This window comes from Odocoileus virginianus, chromosome 15, assembly GCF_023699985.2.
Source record: "Odocoileus virginianus isolate 20LAN1187 ecotype Illinois chromosome 15, Ovbor_1.2, whole genome shotgun sequence".
In the NCBI taxonomy this organism is placed as follows: domain Eukaryota; kingdom Metazoa; phylum Chordata; class Mammalia; order Artiodactyla; family Cervidae; genus Odocoileus; species Odocoileus virginianus.
This window is the reverse complement of record NC_069688.1, coordinates 28,762,178-28,782,309: the sequence shown is the minus strand read 5'-3', so window position 1 is coordinate 28,782,309 and position 20,132 is coordinate 28,762,178. Positions and strand designations below refer to the sequence as shown.

General features: G+C 35.7%; 1 protein-coding gene across 3 annotated transcripts in view; it reads right to left on the bottom strand.

Moving 5' to 3' along the window:
- The window catches only part of PKIA (cAMP-dependent protein kinase inhibitor alpha), a 95,769-nt gene that overhangs the window by 12,355 nt on the left and 63,282 nt on the right, over window positions 1–20,132 (bottom strand). The window contains exon 1 of one of the 3 annotated variants that reach the window (XM_070477202.1): window positions 3,908–3,999. The exons of the other annotated variants lie outside the window; for them this stretch is intronic. The gene's annotated coding sequence lies outside the window, so the exon portion shown is untranslated. Of the gene's footprint in view, window positions 1–3,907; window positions 4,000–20,132 lie in introns of those variants that run through there. 3 annotated transcript variants of the gene reach the window in all.

The following is a 20,132-nucleotide window of genomic DNA, read 5'->3' as shown; positions in this document are numbered from 1 at the left end:
TCTGTGACATGATACTGCTAGTTACAGTGTCCTTGAAACTCTCCCCTAGGACAAATTAAAAGGTACAGGGGCAAAATAGGAATCAGGTGTATCTGTATTTGATTCTAGAGTTTCCATTTACTTGTTATGTCGTGTCTAATCCCTCTGTACCCAGTTCTTTATTTATAGATATGATAATATACTTAGTTCCCAAGATGATCATGAAAATTTACTTGGATTATGTATCTCAAGAGCCTAACACAGTGTTTGGCACATGGTGGGAAAGTGCTGATTAAAAAAGAAAGAAAACAACAACTGTCACTTTACTTAGCTTTCATGATATCTTATTGTCCTGCTTCCATCCCATTTGACCTTTATGTTCTTTACGATCTCCCTTTCTAGGGTCATCTTTAGAAATAAGGGCACATTTTGTGGAGATTTAGAATCAGTCATCGACCTTGCTTACTTACTGACTTGAATAACTCATCTAATTTCAATGCTTCTAATTTCTCACTATGGATAATACAAAAGTATGCATCTCCTATACAGAACGTTCTCCCAGTCTCCTCACACACAAGAGGAACTGGCTGCTGAATAGGGGACTTCCAGTTGGTTTTGGAAACGTTTCAAATTCAACAAAAAAAAGTTAGACAATAATTAAAACACAAATAGAGAAAATCTGAATCATTAATACACCATGTTGACCATGTGCTATGCTGCGCTTAGTTGCTCAGTCATGTCTGACTTTTTGTTACCCCAATTTTTTAGTTATTTCTTTACTTAATATCCATGTCTAATCATTTGCCAAGTCACGTTGGTTTTTATTTGATGTCACTCATAATTATTCTCTGTAAGACACAAGAAAAACTCTCACCAGGATTAGTGCTGAGTTTTCCCATAACCTGGGAAGAACCCACTGCTGGTGCACTAACTTTAACCACTCACTCTCACACTTTGTATGTTACAGAATAATACATATATCTTCCCAGATCTTCTCTGATGGTGCATTTGTTCAAGTCTGTTAGTCTGCTTGTTTTTTTTTTTTTTTTTTTTTTTGGTGGGGAGAGAGCAGCATGCATGGTCTTAATCATCCTGACCAGGGATTGAACCCATGCCCCCTGCATTGGGAGCATAATCTTGACCACTGGACCACCAGGAAAATCCCCAAACTTGCCTATTGAAATGGATTTAGCCATCAAAATTCAGCCAAATCCCATCTTCTCTTTGTCTTCTTTCCCCTATCTCATCAGTTAGCATTCCCACAGGCCCTGATCTGTGCCTGTAAGAGCACTAAAATTCTAACTAGCATTATGGTTGACTCACCTTCTAGACAGATCACAAGTTCTGACAAGACAGGAACTGCATTTTGTTAATATTTTAACAGCAAAGTATTCCTAATAGAGCCGTTAGCACATTGTAAGTGCTGAATAAAAGTATGTTGAAAAGAACTGAACAATGAGGAAGAAATATATTGATAGCCTTTCATCAGTAGCCACAGAGCACATCCCTGCTTCCGATGGAACCTAGGTCTTCTGCACTGCAGGCAGATTCTTTACTGTCTGAGCTACCAGGGAAGCCCTACACTAAATTACCAAATTCTAAAACTCTGGAAAGTTTTATAGATGAAGAATTTGAGGACCAGAGAGTTCAAGTAACTTGCCAATTTTCACATAATTAATTATTTGGAATGAAGGTCTGCAAATTCCCAGTCCACTCTTTCTGTTCTACCAGGTTGCCTGTCTATGGGTTAGGTACGAATTTGGATGGTTTTTGACCTTGAAGTAATTCAGTACCATTAAATATAACAATATTTTCATTACTTACTTCACCACCATTAACAAACATAGTACTTAGTTTCTATGTTGCTTTAAAGATTTATAATTGGATATCTTTACAGATATCTTTCTATGGTCATGTTTTGAAATAAGGACACATGCTGTGGAAATTAAGAATCAGTCATTGACCTTCTTATATCCAGCAAATATATCTGTTAAAAAGAGTTACAGGAATAAATTAATCTCACATCCATTGTTATTGTCTTTCATTCTTAGTCTCTTTATGACTTTTTAAAACATAGGCTTTAAAAATAGTACAACTGCTATTATTTCTCATCTAATAACAAGGCTATGTTATTTTTTTAATTGATGAAAGTAAGTTTCAGGGATGTTAAGTGACTGCTAAATGGGGCACAGAACTATGACTTAAACCTAGGTCTGTGAGTTTTGCATAAAGAGTACTGTATTCTGCAATAAAGTTCCTTGTTTTTTGTCACTATCATTTTTTCAAATATAGACTGTCATAATAATACTCATATATGTGGGAGTTTGCTTCTAATTCACATTGCTGATAACAGATTTAACAAGATTTGAAATATCAGAGTGAGACAGAAAAAAGTGGTAACATTTTCCATGAGAAGATATGAATTAAAAGGTGTACTGTGCTATGATTTATATATCTGGGGATGTTAATTCCTAGGGAGGGTGGTAATTCTACTTGTAAGAGGGGAGCCAATGACTTAATTTGAATTTTCATTAAGGTACTCCTAAAAAAATGAGCTCATGGAAGAAGAAACAGGGTTATGAGAGATATATTGATACACGTATATTGTGTTCACCTTTGAAATGTGTATGCCTAGTTTTCAACTGGATTGAGTAAAGACAATAATGAGACTTGTAAGAGAGTACCTCTGTAAACTTCTTTTCTCCTTAAGCATTTATGAAATATATTTGCTAGACTGATGTGCATCCAGTTATAAACCTCAGAAACTAAGTACTGGGCATTCAATTATGGCACTCATTATAATCATTAATATAATAGTTATTATTGTAAAGTAGTATACCACTCTTCTTACATTTGCTTTCTCTAGACAATAAACTTATTTTTCACTAAAAGAACAACAGCTGACAAATAATGCCTATGTAAATACATGAAGGAAGAATATAATTACATTTTGAAATAAGACATATAGATGCTATAAACTGGATCTTTTTTTTCCTCTTTCCATGATTACACTTCCTTAGTGAGTTCCCATTAGGTGCTCAAAACAGTCATTTTTACATGCATAGCAGCTATCTTTTCCACGTCCAACTAAACATTTAGACACAGCTCTTACATTTATTAATATGACTACCAGAGACTGGAAATAACTTTTACAGCATTATAATCACTGTATAATGACTTCTTGTTTGCTTAGACATTCTGGGGAAACTGTTGCCAAATGTTTTGTCTGACAGATATTCACCCAAAAATGACAACAAAAAATATCTAATAAGTGTCGGCAGCTGGTAGAAGTTTAATAGAGTAGCAATTAGCACATATTCTGGCCTTATATAAAATAAACTAATCAGAAGAAAATTTGGAAAATTTACCAAAGGGGGGCTTTGATTCCATTAGAGCTTCCTGTTTATGTTGCTATAATTAGAATTTTCTAGACATGACAAAAATCATAGTATTTTGTCATGTCTAGAAAAGATAATATTCTTTTTGTTAATATCTAGAAAAATATAATATGCTTTTTTCTAGTTATACACAAGTTATTTATACTAATATCCAAAGTCTGATTAGAGAAAGGAAAAGACATTTTATTATTTAAGTATTGTACTATTTAAAATTAGATTAAATTTTAAAGCATATCTCTAAATATTGATATCTAAAAATCCAATCAAAACTCATGACTAAGAAATAATCTTGTTTTCTTCTCCCCCCTCTTAAAAAAGTCTCACTCTCCCTTTTTAACAAAGGAGACAGTATATTGGTATTCTAAATTTTACTTTGCTTGTCTAATGGATTTCTAAAGTGAGATAATTCAGGTTGGATTTTCCCTTATTCATGCCCTTTATCCTTTTAAATAGCATTTACACAAACTGAGAGAAGAAACCAGAAGATTTCATCCTAGTAGAATTGATAGATTTAAATAGATTGTACTTACGTCTCCAATATTAAACAAATTAAAGCGTCCACACAGATGTATCCTAAGAGAAGTTGGGTCTATGAAGCTGCTTAAATGATTTTTATAGTGACATTGAGTCATGAGCCAAATGGTGACTGGATAACATGCTAATTTTACTCCTGTAAATGGGGACACATGAAATGAGACTCACAGACTTGGAAGAAAGAATGGAGAGAATGTCATCACAGGCACTGAAGTCTTCTAATATAAATGGTATGATTGCTTTTAAAACAGAAGGAAAATAGTTCCTATATATCATTTATAAATGCAATTCCATGACTTCCCAATTGTTACTTTATAAAATAACATTATATTTGTTAAAAGTCCTTGAGTAGTTTACTATGTGCTTAGGGTTTGGTCTATACCTTAGTGTTTCTGAAACATTTTGGTCTCAGATATCCATTATATTCTCAAAAATTATTGAGACCACCAATGAGATTTTGTATATATGGTTATATCTGCTGATATTTACTATATGAGAAATTAAGACTGAACATTTTAAATATTTATTAATTGACTTAAAATATAAATAACAAGTCCATTACATGTTTCCATAAATATTTTTTTAGTGAAATAAAATATATTTTCCAAAGCCAGAAAAAAAGTGACAAGAATGGCATTATTTTACATTTTGAAATTCTCTGGCTTAGTTTCGCAAATGTCTGGCTTAATAAAAGACATCTGGTTTCTCATATCTGCTTCTGCATTCAATCTGTCTCAATATGTTGTTTTAGTTGAAGTATATGAGGAGAATCTGGCATCACACAGATTTCTTAGTTGGAAAAGTGAGGAGAACTTTAATAGTTTTTTCAGATAATTGTTGATTTTTAAATTTTGCAATGGGGAATCTAAAAACCTATCAATATGCTTCCCATATTGCTTTATTAAAATCTATTGTCTACTTTGCACTTTAAATGGATCTTTTGACCACATATGTTTTAAAAAAATATCATTTGGAAAAATATTGGTTCACTGCAAAATTTCCAGATGGTACCATAGGTCATTATACAATATTTCATTTGTTAGTAATGCCATCTATCTCATCAAAAAAGTTTTTAAGAATTGGGAAACTGACAAGTTCACAGGAGCAGCTAACACATTTTCCAAAATTGTAATTTTTGTTTGAAAGCTCAGCTTTTATCATTGGCAACAGATACAGTTGGATTTTGCCTCTTTTGAAGTGACAAGTTCACTCTGTTCATTTTCAAGAAAGTCTCTGCCAAATACCCAAGTTTGAAAATCCACAGTTTGCTTGTCAGGTCTTTCAAGTAAAAATGGTGATTCATGAGAAAGTTGCAAATTCAGCTCTTGACCCAAGCAGTCATACAAGTACTTTACTTAAGACAACCAGCATGCGGTTGGTACCTGCTTCAGTGATATACCAGTTCATCACGTAGAATATTAAAAAGACCTCTACTTAAGGGTGGAGACTGTATATATTTTTAATGTTAATATATCTTTACTGTTTGATCATGTACATTCTTAGGTAAATCTTGCATTTTAAAAATATTAACTCTGAGTGTGTGGTGGTGAAGAATACCAGGGTCACTAGCAGAGTTTGCTGCTGCTGACTCAATCCATGCTAAGGTGTCAGCAGTTTTCCTCACTATGGTTCTGCACCATTACTGTGAACGAACATCAGTCAGTTAAGTGAAAAAGGCAAATAGCATCAGTATTAGTATGAACATTATTTTGAACTTGTGAATCCACTGGAAGTATCTCAGGGAATGACTGAAAGGGTTTGTGGGACATGTGGAAATTGGGGGACCAAATTTTGATAACTGCCGATCTACACAGTAACAGAAGGCTGTCCAGCCAACACTACAGATTACAGAGGGAACCCTTTAGTAAAGAACTTAACTAAGCAAGTTTTTGATTCCTAAAATACTTTGGAAATATCAGCTATTTCCATGCTAAGCATTATCTTTTTTTCTTTTCCTGTATAAGGATATTACTTATTTATCTAATTCAGGCTTAAGAGGAATCTAGTAACTTTTTCTAAAAACAACCCCCCAGTCTCACATATCAGAGTGTTTCAAACTAAGTCTCAGGAGCTCAGAACAGGGTGCCAGAACTTGAGGCTACTTTAATTTCCCCTTTTTCTTGAATTGGCTTATTTCCCAGTGACACTTTGGAGTGAGTGACAGTAAAGAAATCAAGAACAGCACTCTATTAATAGCAACAATTTGAAAATTTCCACAAAAGTCTCCTCTGCTAAAGCATAATTATAATTCTTGCACTAGATTATGATACTGCATTCTCTGGAATACCATTTACTATAATGGGACCCTTATTGTTATAAGAGTTTGAATAGTGTCCTATCAAAAGCACACTTTAAAAAAGCAATCTCATATACTGAGTTTTAACACACAATGATGCCGACACACATTAATGCTGCCAAGTCAAACCCTCTTTTGTTCTAAATCCAAGGCACTGACTTTTTTTTAATGACAAAGTATTCGCAGAATGAATTTTGCCTAACATGAGGAAAAAACAGCTAGTCTTTGATGGTTTTTCACAGTAACGTTTTGACTAATGCTACTAGAAATAATAACCCATCTACATTTGTCAGGGGGAGTTCTTCACATAGTCCCTGATCTTCAGTATATAATAAAAATTCTCCAAGAACTTCCAACATTTGATACTAACGATTATTCTGTTTTCCCTCTATTCATCAAATCATCTCTGATCTCCAGTCAATTGTGATCCTTATGCCTTCATTTAAGATTATATATATATTTCCTTAAATGATGTGGGCATATCTTCATATTGTTTTTGTAAATTCATGACCTAGTTCATTGTATTATTACTTAACTTCTTCTCTCTTCTTTCAGCCAGATGCAAATCCTTTTTGTTTTCTTTCCACAGTACCTAATAAATCAAAACTTTGTAATGAGAAATCTGAGCCTAAAAATGTTACAAAGCCAGAAACACCGGCTACCTTGCTTGAGAAAACATTTATAGTATCTAATTAGGCAACATGAACAAGCTACTCATGAACTTCTTTGCTCCTTTCTAGCTGACCTGCTTACCATCCTAAAAACAGCAATGTATTGTTTTGCACTTCTTAAGTTTTATTTCATCTTCTTACTCTCCATTGAAAATCTTGCCTATTGACTTTATAGAGAATGTCAAGGTCCTCCTACATAAATTCCTTCAGTTTCTCTTTCTTTATCATCACATCAAAACTACCGTGTCTTTATCTGAGTCCTCTTGCCAACATGAATACTCGACTAGTGCCTCTATTATTGTTCTTTCAATCCTCCCGTGCCCTCCTGCCTTTTCTCTCCTTCTCCAAAGCCTATAAAATTGCTTACATTTTACCTGTTATAAAATATATTTCATCTTTTAACTCTGAATGTTCTTACAACACTCACCTTTTACTTTCATTTATTCATAAACTTACAAGAGTTAGATACTAATTTTCCTGCATCCTTTACATTAGCAGTACCCAACCTTTTTGGCACCTTTTTGGTTTTGTGGAAGACAATTTTTCCATAGACCAGTGTGGGGGTTAGGGGGAGAGATGGTTTCAGTATGATTCAAGTGCATAACTATTATTATGCACTTTATTTCTATTATTATTACATTGTAATATATAATGAAAGAATTATAAAACTCATCATGATGCAGAATCAGTGGTAGCCCTGGGCTTGTTCTTCTACAGGTAGACTGTCCCACCTGGGGGTGATAGGAGACAGTGATACCTAAAGCACATTGCTTATGTCCAGTCTACTCCATAATCTCATTTTGGTTACGGTCACCTTGGTAACACGAGCTTTGGGGAGGGGCTGTGCCGCCTGGCTCCAAACGGGTCACAGACTGCTACTAGTGGCCTAGTCTAGTGGTCTAGTCTAGTCTGTGGCCCAGGGGTTGAGAATCTCTTCTTTACATTGCTTTAATTCCTCTGAAGTTTAACTTACATATCTATCAACTTACCAGAACTAATCAAAAAATCACAGATTAATCACAAAATTCAATGGGCTTTTCATAATAATCATCTATATTAAATTACATATAACATTTTACAGTGTTATTCCTCTCTCCTTGGAACTTCTTTCTCCCTTGGCTTTGATTGTGATTGTACTCTTGATTCCCTCATAATCTCCTGATATTTCTTCTTGCTCTTTCCCTCCCTTATCTATTAAGTAGTAGTTATTCTCTTTTTTGTTCTTTATATCTCTTTGCTAATTCCATTTGTCCCAATTGTCTTAATTTTGAACTGTGTACAGATGGCTATGATATCTATAATGGGGGCAAGATATTTTTTTAAAGAGTAGCTTGGGAATTTTTACTGCCTATTGGATATTCCCCCATGGATGTCCTTAAAAACTCAAATTCATTCATTTTGCTTTGCTACATCTCTACCTCTACTCCCAAAGCTGTTTATTATCCTTATCATTTTGGCTCAGACAGTAAAGAATCTCCTTGCAATGCAGAAGACCTGGGTTTAGTCCCTGGGTTGGGAAGATTCCCTGAAGAAGAGAATGTCAACCACTCCAGTATCCTAGCCTAGAAAATTCCACAGACAGAAGAGCCTGGCAGGCTACAGTCCATGGGATCGCAAAGAGTTGGACACGACTGAGCGACTGAACTGAACTGAACTTCCATCTCACTAGTTCTTCCCATTCAATCAATTCTCAAACTTCCTTATTTTAATTCTATCCATTCAATGTTTCTTAAATATTCTTCATTTCCATCTTTCTCTGGTCACTCCCTTTATCTTCTCTCTCAACTACTGCAATTACAGGCTAACTACTTAGTTATCTAAACTTATTCTTCTCCAACTCACCCTTTACACTATCACCAAAATTAACTTTCTAAAACATAAAATACTCAAAAATCTTCAGTAGTTCCTAGGAACCCACAAAATATAGTTTTAGGATTTTTGCATGGCCTTCTGAAATTTGAAGCCAACCTAATTTACTTTCTTTTTTCTCTTATACTACCTCTCCCAAGCATACAAAGTTAGATCACAGTAAACACTTGCAATATCTCTCGTGTTCTCTTACTGGTCTTCTCAAGCTATCTTCTCAACCTGAAGTGATCTCTCCCAATGACAAAATCCTCCTCATCTTTCAAGCCTAGTTTATAAGCCACACCACCTCCTCATCTCCAGGTATTATATAGTGAATAATTTTACTATAATATTTATTTGGCACTATGGACTGAAGTAACAACACACACATGTAAGCATTAAATATCTTCTTGGTGCCCTTCTTCTTATATATTCTTTGAACTCTGAGTCTTTTATTTTTGAGTCCCTCAGAATGCTTGGCACAAGATTTTGTATATTGTTCTTACATCTGCCAAAAGCACATTGTAGATTTATTTAATTATCTTACTCTAGATCTTAATCGTTAAAGTAAATTTGTCAATGTTATACCATTGTCAATGGTAAAAGCAGCTCAGAAAGCACTTTACTTCTTATTTATTTCATTTTCTTGTCTCACAATACTTTTCATCAATATAGAGATGAACTGTTATTTCCTCTAACACACTTTTTCTTCTGTGTATTCTTAATTATGACAAGATTCTTAAAAATAAGAGCAGCAAAAAACATTCCAGAATTCCAAGTAATCTATTCTAATTTCACTTTATTAACACATGGAATGATTTATTCTGTCCTTTTGTTAAGGTTATCGACATCATTTAATATTTCAATAGGTTTATAAATCATTTATTAGCTGATCTTTGAGACATCCCTGCTGAGATAGTCAATTAGCTGAAGAAGTACTGCAGGTTGGCAAGTGACAAGTAATATTACTTGCATATTACAGATGAAGAAACTAAAGCAGAGAGGTTAATCGGACTTGCCCGTATCTTACACAGTGAGTGATAGTACTGATGTCAGAATGGGGCCCTGGAGTTATTCACATCAAAACCACATTCTCCATTCTCCCTCAAACTCTCCTCCCATCCAGGTCGCTTCATAACCCTGAGCAGAGTTCCATGTGCTATACAGTATGTCCTCGCTGGTTATCCATTTAAAATACAGCAGTGTGTATATGTCCATCTGAGACTCCCTAACTATCCTTCCCCATATAGTACCCCACCCCCAGCAACCACAAGTTCATTCTCTTAAGTCTGTGAGTCTCTTAATGCTTTTAAAGTTCATTTGTATCATTTCTTTTTAGATTTCACTTTTAAGGGATGTTATACTGCTCCTTCTCTGTCTTACTTCACTCACTATGACAGTCCCTAGATCTATCCATAATGGCATTATTTCATTCTTTTTAATGGCTAATATTCCATTGTATATATGTGTGTGTGTGTGTGTGTGTGCATGTGAGTGTGTGCGTGTGTGATATCTTCTTAACCATTCCTCTGTTGATGAGCATTTAGGTTGATTCCATGCCTTGGCTATTGTAAACAGGGTGGCAATGAATACTGGGGTGCATTTATCCTTTGGGACCATGTTTTTCTCCAGCATATTTTAATGCATTTGATAACATTTAGGGTGAAGCTTCTAAAAGTGCAATTACCTAGGACTGAGAAAGGTTTAAAGATGGCCCTGCACACATTGAAATAGAAATGACTTCACTAGGATGCTGAGGCAGAGATGCTGGCCCTGGAGAGTGACAGAGCAGGTGTGCATTGGAAAGAGCTTTCCCATATAAGAAAGTCAGGGATTCTTACTGAGTGGGGAGCATGAAGGCAGGTGACTCTATAATGAGAATCCTAGGATTGCTTCCAAATTTCTAATTTGATAAATGACAGTATAGTATTCTTTGGTGAATACTGAAGTCTGCCTGCCAATGCAGGAGGCTCAAGAGACAGGGGTTCTATCCTTGGGTTGAGAAGATCCCCCGGAGTAGGAAATGGCAACCTGCTCTGGATTCTTGCTTGGAAAATTCCACAAACTGAGGACCTGGTGGCTTACAGTCCATAGGGTTGCAAAGAGTCAGACAATACTGAGCGACTGAACACACACAAAGGAACAGCAGTAAAAGTCTAAGAATGGAACTTCAGCTTATCATAATGCCACATTTAAAATAAAGTTATCCCAGTGCACCAGCCCCGGCTGATGCATGTCAATGTATGGCAAAAACCACTACAATATTGTAAAGTAATTAGCCTCCAACTAATAAAAATAAATGGAAAAAAATAAAATAAAGTTTTCATTCTTTTCCTTTCTGAATGAATGAAAATGCATATAAAAGCACACATATTCACACAAATGCTAATATCTGCTCTTTTACAATCATGTACTTTCTGCATGGTGTCTGTCTATTCCAGTTGAAGTAGTGCTTGAATACTTCAATATGTCTCTTTTCCGCTGAAAAGAAAACTGTTTTTATGACTGTGTTTCAACATATTTTAAATATATGCATAATCACTGCCAATTTATCTGCTTTGCAGATACTAGTTTCCTATACAATATTCAATAGCTCCCTTTATTGAAAATGTCATTGTTTTCAGTATTATGATTAATATTTTTCCTTTTTATTATATGTCTGAATGTTAGTGTTATTGATTAATCTCTTTATTAATGGAGTGATCTTCAGCACAATGTTTAATACTCTTATCTACCATCATTACATGTTATCTTGAAAATTTTTCATACATTTACTTTAATTTCCAGATTTTTCAGGCATTTTGAAATCAGTAGGAAAGGCTTCAGTGAGAAAAGGAAATGCTGAAGGACAATATAAATTAAACAAATTTAAGCAGTTAAAAAAGCCATTTTTTAACAAACTACTGAAAAATAAATATTAATATTTATATAATATATATAAATCAACAGTTTCCAGAGAAATAACTGAATAAACTACCTGAAAATATGAATTAAAGAATGTTGTAAAACTTGTATATGAGTAAAGTAAGACAGTTTTTATAAGCTTAGATGATAAATATTAAGTGCATTTTTGCATAGGAGAGAAGTCGTTACCTGGGAAACCTCACGACATTTTGTAGATTATCAAAATCAACTTTCTAATCAATTTTGAGCATTTCTCCTATCAACTATATTATTAGCATTAGAAGTTACTATTATGACTGTATTTCATTAACAGGAACATTGAAGAAACTACTTAAAGTGCTAAAGATTGATTTTAACAAAGAAAACCGATGAAGATATTACAATGAAATGAAGAATTAGAAAAAATCTCAAAGTAGAGAACTTTAATTGACTACAGTATAAATAACTAGAGGGTAGAGAGCTTCTGTTTTTCTTGTTTGTCCTCCAAATTTCCGAAGTTTTATATGCACGGTGCAGGGTACTAGGCACATATTTAACAAATGAAAAGTACTGAATTCATTACCTTGTGGTACCAATTAGGATTTCTTTTGTACTGATGTAAGTTATAGATTTTAATTTCAGCATTATGATTTATTATTGTCTTTTCCTTGGCTTCCCTGGTGGCTCAGGGGTAAAGACTCCGCCTGCAATGTGGGAGCCGCAGGAGATGTGGGTTCGATTCCTGGGTTGGAAAGATCCCCTGAAGGAGGGCACCGCATCCCACTCCAGTATTCTTGCCTGGGAAATCCCATCACAGCGGAGCCTGGCAGGCTACAGTGCACAGAGCACAAAGAGCTGGACATGTCTGAAGTGACTGAGCATTCATGTAATGTCTTTATCTAATTTCCAATTTTGTGTCAACCAAACTTATTTGCATGACAGTTAGAGGACTTCATGTTTATCTTATCTTCCAGTATTTCACTTTTACATATCAGTTCATTAATTCACAATTCTGATATTTTTATAGCACAACAAAGACTATAGAAACAGAACAAGCCAAAGAACTCTAAATAAAGCAGATTTCAGATATGAAATTAGAGCCATTTTTAGTTATACTTGCAGTTAAGAGCTTCATCTAAAGAGAGACCTGCAGTCCTGCTACATGTATTAATCACCCAGGGTAATTTTTAAACTCACCAATGGCTGGTCCCTCTATCATATCTGATTTTAGTCTAGATGATAATAATTATTTGATCAAAATCTTTACTTTACTGGCTGTAAAGGTACGCATGCATGTACACACACACATAATCACCAGCATATTTAAAACTGTAGAACAGAATTAATCGTAACTATTGAATTTAAATGTCATTTACCAACTTATTAAAGTGCAAGGAAGCAGGTAAAATAAAGATAAGACTATTGTTTTTTAAATTTATTTTTACAGTCTTATAGAAATCTTTATGAAATGAATGTAAAATTATGGTACACAAAAATCTCTTTTGCTTTGTTTATTTTCTTGTCTGTGGCAATGCAAACAATGGAAGTTAACCTGGGACTTAAATTAAGGAAAATGTATTGTATTAAGTTTAGACACTAATTTGCCATTATATTTTTTCAAACAAATAAATTTTGCTTCTCTCCCCCCTCTTCCCATCTCCCTTTAAGGTGTGACAGCTCTAACCTCCCCCTGCCTCCCATCCTCGCCACACACTCTTTGTTGCCTCTGACACTTATCTCCTCTACTATATGTGTTTTTGTACTTACTGCTACACAATAATTTAACAATAAAAGACGGTAAATGTGGGGAGAGGTGTTTCAAGAATGAAGGAAACTGTCCTCACACATTTTTAACACAGAAATACAATTTTTCAAAAATGAATTACAAAACAGCAAAATTAAAAAAAAATTATTTGTAACTAATGCTTGCTGATAATATTATCATCCCTCTTAAATATGCAGGAGCGCTAAGGCACAGAAGGAATGTGGTGTTGAGGGCAATGACAATAAGCAGTTATTGCAAACTATTATATGCTGCATTCAATGGATTCAGAAGATAGAGGCTTGAGTGCTGTCATTATTACTTGTCTGCCATTTGATGCTGGGCGAAATATTTAATTTCATTGGACTTCAGTTTCTATGCCTCTAAAATGTGAGTTCCCAGGCTAAGAAAATATTTCAAATCTTTTTTATGTCTAAAAGTCACTGACTTTAGTGTCTGTATCCTCTTTAAAGGCTACATTTTCACAAAGGTAGCATTCTTGTAAAACGCCTTTGTGGAAAGGAAAAGCTATATTTAGAAAGTCCACTCTGTGTCCAGGGTGTTCTCAAGTCACATTGCTATTTATAACCAGGTGCAGGCCAATAGGACAACACATCTGTTTTAACTAATAACCACCCAGGTTTCTTAGAGTGAAAGATAAGTTTTTCATTATTCTAAGTGTTGACCTTAGAAAGTATTGAAAGTAAGAATTGTTTAATTTACTTCCTGAATTGTCCAGTTACATGGACTGATACGAAATGTGATTTAAACGGTTGCATGTAAGTTTGAACATATAGCTGCTGTTTATCATAGACCTCTTAACAGATAAACATATGCAACCATTTTGAGTTTCTGCACAGGAGTGCTCTGTATAGTTTCTTTCCCTTATAAATTTCATGACAATTTACTCCATTTTTAAAGGCAGGTAGACATTTATAAATTTCTCTAAGAACTTATTTTCATTTCTGGGAATCTTTATTTTAATACTGAGGACTTTACCAAATTCATAGAGTGAAAAACAAAATGCATAATTAGGGAAAATAAATCTCAAATAGAAAATAAGATATTATGCTGTTAATAACAGAAATCAACACAAATAGACTGAATAGTTGACCACAATTTTTACAATGGTATAAATGAGCTTTTTAACTTTGCAATTCGCCAAGAAAAAGAGGATTACCTAACTTAGGGATCTTTTCCTCTTATTTTGTATTTTTTTTAACAATCTCAAAAATTATAGAAAAGTTAAAATGACAATAAAAACAATTTATTTCCCAAACCATTTGAGAATAGCTGCCAACACAATGCAATGTCTCCCCCAAATCCTCTAGTATTTCCCACAAACATATATTCAGTATATTCAAATATAATCATAAAAATCAGGAAATTAACACTGACTCATTACTACCTGGCTGTCTAATATTGAGTCTCCTTTCTGTTTTGACAGTTGTCCCAGTCAAGCCATTCATAAGAAAATGATCAGCCCAGACTCATATATTGCATTTAGTTGGCCTGTCTCTTTAGTATTACTCTCGAAAATTTTTTCAGGCTTCCACTAAATTTCATTAACTAGAAAATTTTAATGATTATAAATAAGTTATTTTGCAGGATTTAGTTTGTATTTGTCTCATTAGATTCAGGATATGTGTAACTGGCAGGAATAACACAGTGGTGAAGCTCTTGTTCTTCTTACTGCATCCTATCAAAAATTTTGGCAAACTTTTAACTTGTAACCTTACTGGAATATTATTTTACTCATTTGAGTAAGGGGTATCTAGTCAGTCTTCTCCATCGTAAAGTTATTTTTTCTCCTTCAATATTAATAATTTTGTGGTAAACTACTTTGTAATTATCTAAATATACTGTTCCTCATCAAACACAATTTGATCCTCTTTCTCTTTTGTCACTTGATCTTCAGTTGCATCTCATTGGTGAGTTTCATGATAATTAGTGCTGAATCTGATCTTCAGTTCAGTTCAGTTCAGTCACTCAGTTGTGTCTGACTCTTTGTGATCTCATGAACCGCAGCATGCCAGGCCTCCCTATCCATCACCAACTCCCAGAGACTACCCAAACCCATGTCCATCGAGTCGGTGATGCCATCCAACCATCTCATCCTCTATCGTCCCCTTCTCCTCCTGCCCTCAATCTTTCCCAGCATCAGGGTCTTTTCAAATTAGTCACCTCTTTGCATCAGGTGGCCAAAGTACTGGAGCTTCAGCTTCAGCATCAGTCCTTCCAATGAACACCCAGGACTGATCTCCTTTAGGATGGACTGGTTGGATCTCCTTGCAGTCCAAGGACTCTCAAGAGTCTTCTCCAGCACCACAGTTTAAAAGCATCAATTCTTCTGCACTCAGCTTTTCTTATAGTCCAACTCTCACATCCATACATGACCACTAGAAAAACCATAGCCTTGACTAGATGGGCCTTTGTTGGCAAAGTAATGTCTCTGCTTTTTAATATGCTATCTAGGTTGGTCATAACTTTCCTTCCAAGGAGTAAGTGTCGTTTAATTTCATGGCTGCAACCCACCACCTGCAGTTATTTTGGAGCCCAGAAAAATAGTCAGCCACTGTTTCCACTGTTTCCCCATCTATTTGTCATGAAGCGATGGGACTGGACACCATGATCTTAGTTTTCTGAATGTTGAACTTTAAGCCAACTTTTTCACTCTCCTCTTTCACTTTCATCAAGAGGCTCTTTAGTTCTTCACTTTCTGCCATAAGGGTGGTGTCATCTGCATATCTGAGGTTATTGATATTTCTCCCAGCAATCATGATTACAGCTTGTGCTTCCTCCAGCCCAGTGTTTCTCATGATGTACTCTGCATATAAGTTAAATAAGCAGCGTGACAATATACAGCCTTGACGTACTCCTTTTCCTATTTGGAACCAGTCTGTTGTTCCATGTCCAGTTCTAACTGTTGCTTCCTGACCTGCATACAGGTGTCTCAAGAGTTAGGTCAGGTGGTCTGATATTCCCATCTCTTTCAGAATTTTCCACAGTTTTTTTATGATCGACACAGTCAAAGGCTTTGGCATAGCCAATAAAGCAGAAATAGATGTTATTCTGGAACTCTCTTGCTTCATCGATGATACAGAGGACATTGGCAATTTGATCTTTGGTTCCTCTGCCTTTTCTAAAACCAGCTTGAACATCTGGAAGTTCATCATTCACGTATTGCTGAAGCCTGGCTTGGAGAATTTTAAGCATCTTTTTACTAGTGTGTGAGATGAGTGCAATTGTGCGGTAGTCTGAGCATTCTTTTGCATTGCCTTTCTTTGGGATTGGAATGAAAACTGACCTTTTCCAGTCCTGTGGCCACTGCTGAGTTTTCCAAATTTGCTGGCATATTGAGTGTAGCACTTTTTTGAAATAGCTCAACTGGAATTCTATCATCTCCACTAGCTTTGTTCATAGTGAAGCCTCCTAAGGTCCACCTGACTTTACATTTCAGGATGTTTGGCTCTAGGTGAGTGATCACACCATCATGGTTATCTGGGACACGAAGATATTTTTTGTACAGTTCTTCTGTGTATTCTTGCCACCTCTTCTTAATATCTTCTGCTTCTGTTAGGTCCATACCATTTCTGTCCTTTATTGTGCCCATCTTTGCATGAAATGTTCCCTTGGTATATTTAATTTTCTTGAAGAGATCTCTAGTCTTTCCCATTCTATTGTTTTCCTCTATTTCTTTGCATTGATGGCTGAGGAAGGCTTTCTTATCTCTTCTTGCTATTCTTTGGAATTCTGCATGCAGATTGGTATATTTTTCCTTTTCTCCTTTGCTTTTCGCTTCCCTTCTTTTCACAGCTATTTGTAAGGCCTCCTCAGATAGCCATTTTGCTTTTTTGCATTTCTTTTTCTTGGGGATGGTCTTGATTCCTGTCTCCTGTACAATGTCACAAAGCTCTGTCCATAGTTCATCAGGTACTCTGTCTATCAGATCTAGTCCCTTAAGTCTATTTCTCAGTTCCACTGTATAGTCATAAGAGATTTGATTTAGGTCATATCTGAATGGTCTAGTGGTTTTATCCACTTTCTTAAAATCAGTCTGAATTTGGCAATAAGGAGTTCATGAACTGAACCACAGTCAGCTCCCGGTCTTGTTTTTGCTGACTGTATAGAGCTTCTCCATCTTTGGCTGCAAATAATATAATCAATCTGATTTGGTGTTGACCATCTGGTGATGTCCATGTGTAGAGTCTTCTCTTGTGTTGTTGGAAGAGGGTGTTTGCTATGACCAGTGTGTTCTCTTGGCAGAACTCTATCAGCCTTTGCCCTGCTTCATTCTGTACTCCAAGCCCAAATTTGCCTGTTACTCCAGGTGTTTCTTGACTTTCTACTTTTACTGATCTCCTCATATCTCAGCAAATACACAAGCCTGTTGTTCAGTCACTAAGTCATATCCAACTCTTTGCAACCCCAAGAACTGGAGCCTGCCAGACTTTCTTGTCTTTGGATTTCCCAGGCAAGAATCCTGGAGTGGGTTGCCATTTCCTCCTTAAGGGGATATTCCCCACCCAGGAATCAAACCTGCGTCTCCTGCACTGGGAGGTTATTCTTTACTGCTGTGCCCCCAGCTTGGTGTCTCTTAAAGGACTGAATACCACCTGCAACAGAATCAACTGAGGTATTTGCTAAAATTCAGATGCATGATCAGAAGTTCTGTAGGGGATAATGGGCATTTGGAAAAGACCTCAGCTAATTCTCATAAATTAAATATTGATACTGAAACTATGTCTAATCACTCAAAGTTCATGGTTTAAAACACATAGGTCTCATCAATTACAGTTCTTTTTTGTATTAGCTTTATCAATTCACATTTGCTATTTAACCAACCTGTAAACTGCTACATGTGTGAACAGTCTCCAAAGTAAAATGTATCTATCTTTTGCAAAAATATCTTCTACCAAACAACTCTACAAAATGAAACCTAAATGCCACCTAGCATCTCTGTTGGGAGGATTCTTACCAATTTTCAAAATCTTCCAGGTTTTAGGGAATAGCAAGTGCAAAAGCCCTGATACTGAGAAGGCCATTGCAGAAAGAAATTTTGGGTATGGTTATGTGAGACAATAGTAGCAGTAGATGAGTTTGCTGGGCAGGGCAGGAGAAATACTGAATAAAGCATGTAAACAGGTAAAAATAGATAAGTTTCTATTCTAAGAGTCATGGTAACAGGTTTTGAGAAATAATGTGATATGATTTATGCTTTTTTAAGATTATTCTGGCTATTGTATTGGTTAAAGACTATAAGGATTGGGGTAATGAGGAAGCAGGGAGATTGTTGGAAGAGGCTGCCTACTGAATTAGATGAGGCTAGTAGTGATGGTTTGGAGTAAGGTGAAGATGGCAATAGTAAGGTGAGACATAGATAGATTCAGAATGTATTTTCAAGTTAGAGCTGACAAGGATTTCTAACAGACTGGATGTAGGAATTGTGGGAAAATGAGAGTTTAAGGATGGATCTAACACTTTTGGCCTGAACAACTGGATGAGTTATGGGGGGAAACTAGAGTGCAATGGGTGGATCAAAGCAAAATATTTTGCTTTATTTGCTAAGTTTGAAATGTCTATTGTGCATAGATTGGAGATACTTAGTGGGAAATTGGAATTAGGAGTCTGGGTGAATGGTTAGGCCTAGAAGTATGAATTTGGGATTCACAGTCATCTTCTCATTAATGTAATGGAACTAGAGTAAAACTTATAAATAGTGACAGTAGGTGGAGAGTGATAAGGGCTGGGAATGATCATCAGGGCATTCTAACAGACATTGAGGGGTAGGATGTTCAGTCAAAAGTCGTCCAAATCTTTACAATCCCATGGACTGCAGCTCACCAGGCTTCCCAGTCCTTCATATCTCCTGGAATATGCTCAAACTCACATTTACTGAGTCAAACTCACATCTACTGAGTTGGTGATTATCTAACCATCTCATCCTCTGTCACCCCTTTCTCCTTTTGCCCTCAGTCTTTCCCAGCATCAGGGTTTTTTTCCAATGAGTCAGCTCTTTGAATCAGGTGGTCAAAGTACTGGAGCTTCAACGTTAGCATCAATCCTTCCACTGAATATTCAGGGTCGAATTTTTTTTTACGATTGACTGGTTTGATTTCTTTTAGGACTGACTGGTTTGATCTCCTTGCTGTCCAAGGGATCTTTAAGAGTCTTCTCCAGCACCACAGTGCAAAAACATCAATTATTTGGGCTCAGCCTTATTTATGGACCAACTCTCACATCTGCACATGACTACTGGAAAAACCTTAGCTTTGACTATATCAACCTTTGTTGGCAAAGTGATGTGTGTCTCTGCTTTTTAATATGCTGTCTAGGTTTGTCATAGTGTTTCTTCCAAGGAGTAAGTGTCTTTGAATTTCGTGAGGGGTGGGAGGCATCACAAAGGAAACTGTGAATGGCAAGTGAGGAGGGGAGAAATCTAGGAGAGGATGGTGTCCTGAGAGCCAATGAAAGAAAACATTAATGCTGGGAATTCTGAGGCTCATTTTCCAATGTTTCCTGAATTGGTGATAGTTTGAAATGTGATATTTTTAAAAAAGAATTAGCAAACAAACAAACAAAAAGGAGTAATTTTCTATCACAAGTGATTGATTGCAATAGCATGGAGAATAGAAAAAGTTGTGAAAGGGGAATCAAGAATTTAGGTTATAACAATTTTAAACAAAAGTCTTCATTTAAAAAAAGTACACAGGAGCCCATTATACAGAGCGAAGTAAGCCAGAAAGATAAAGACCATTACA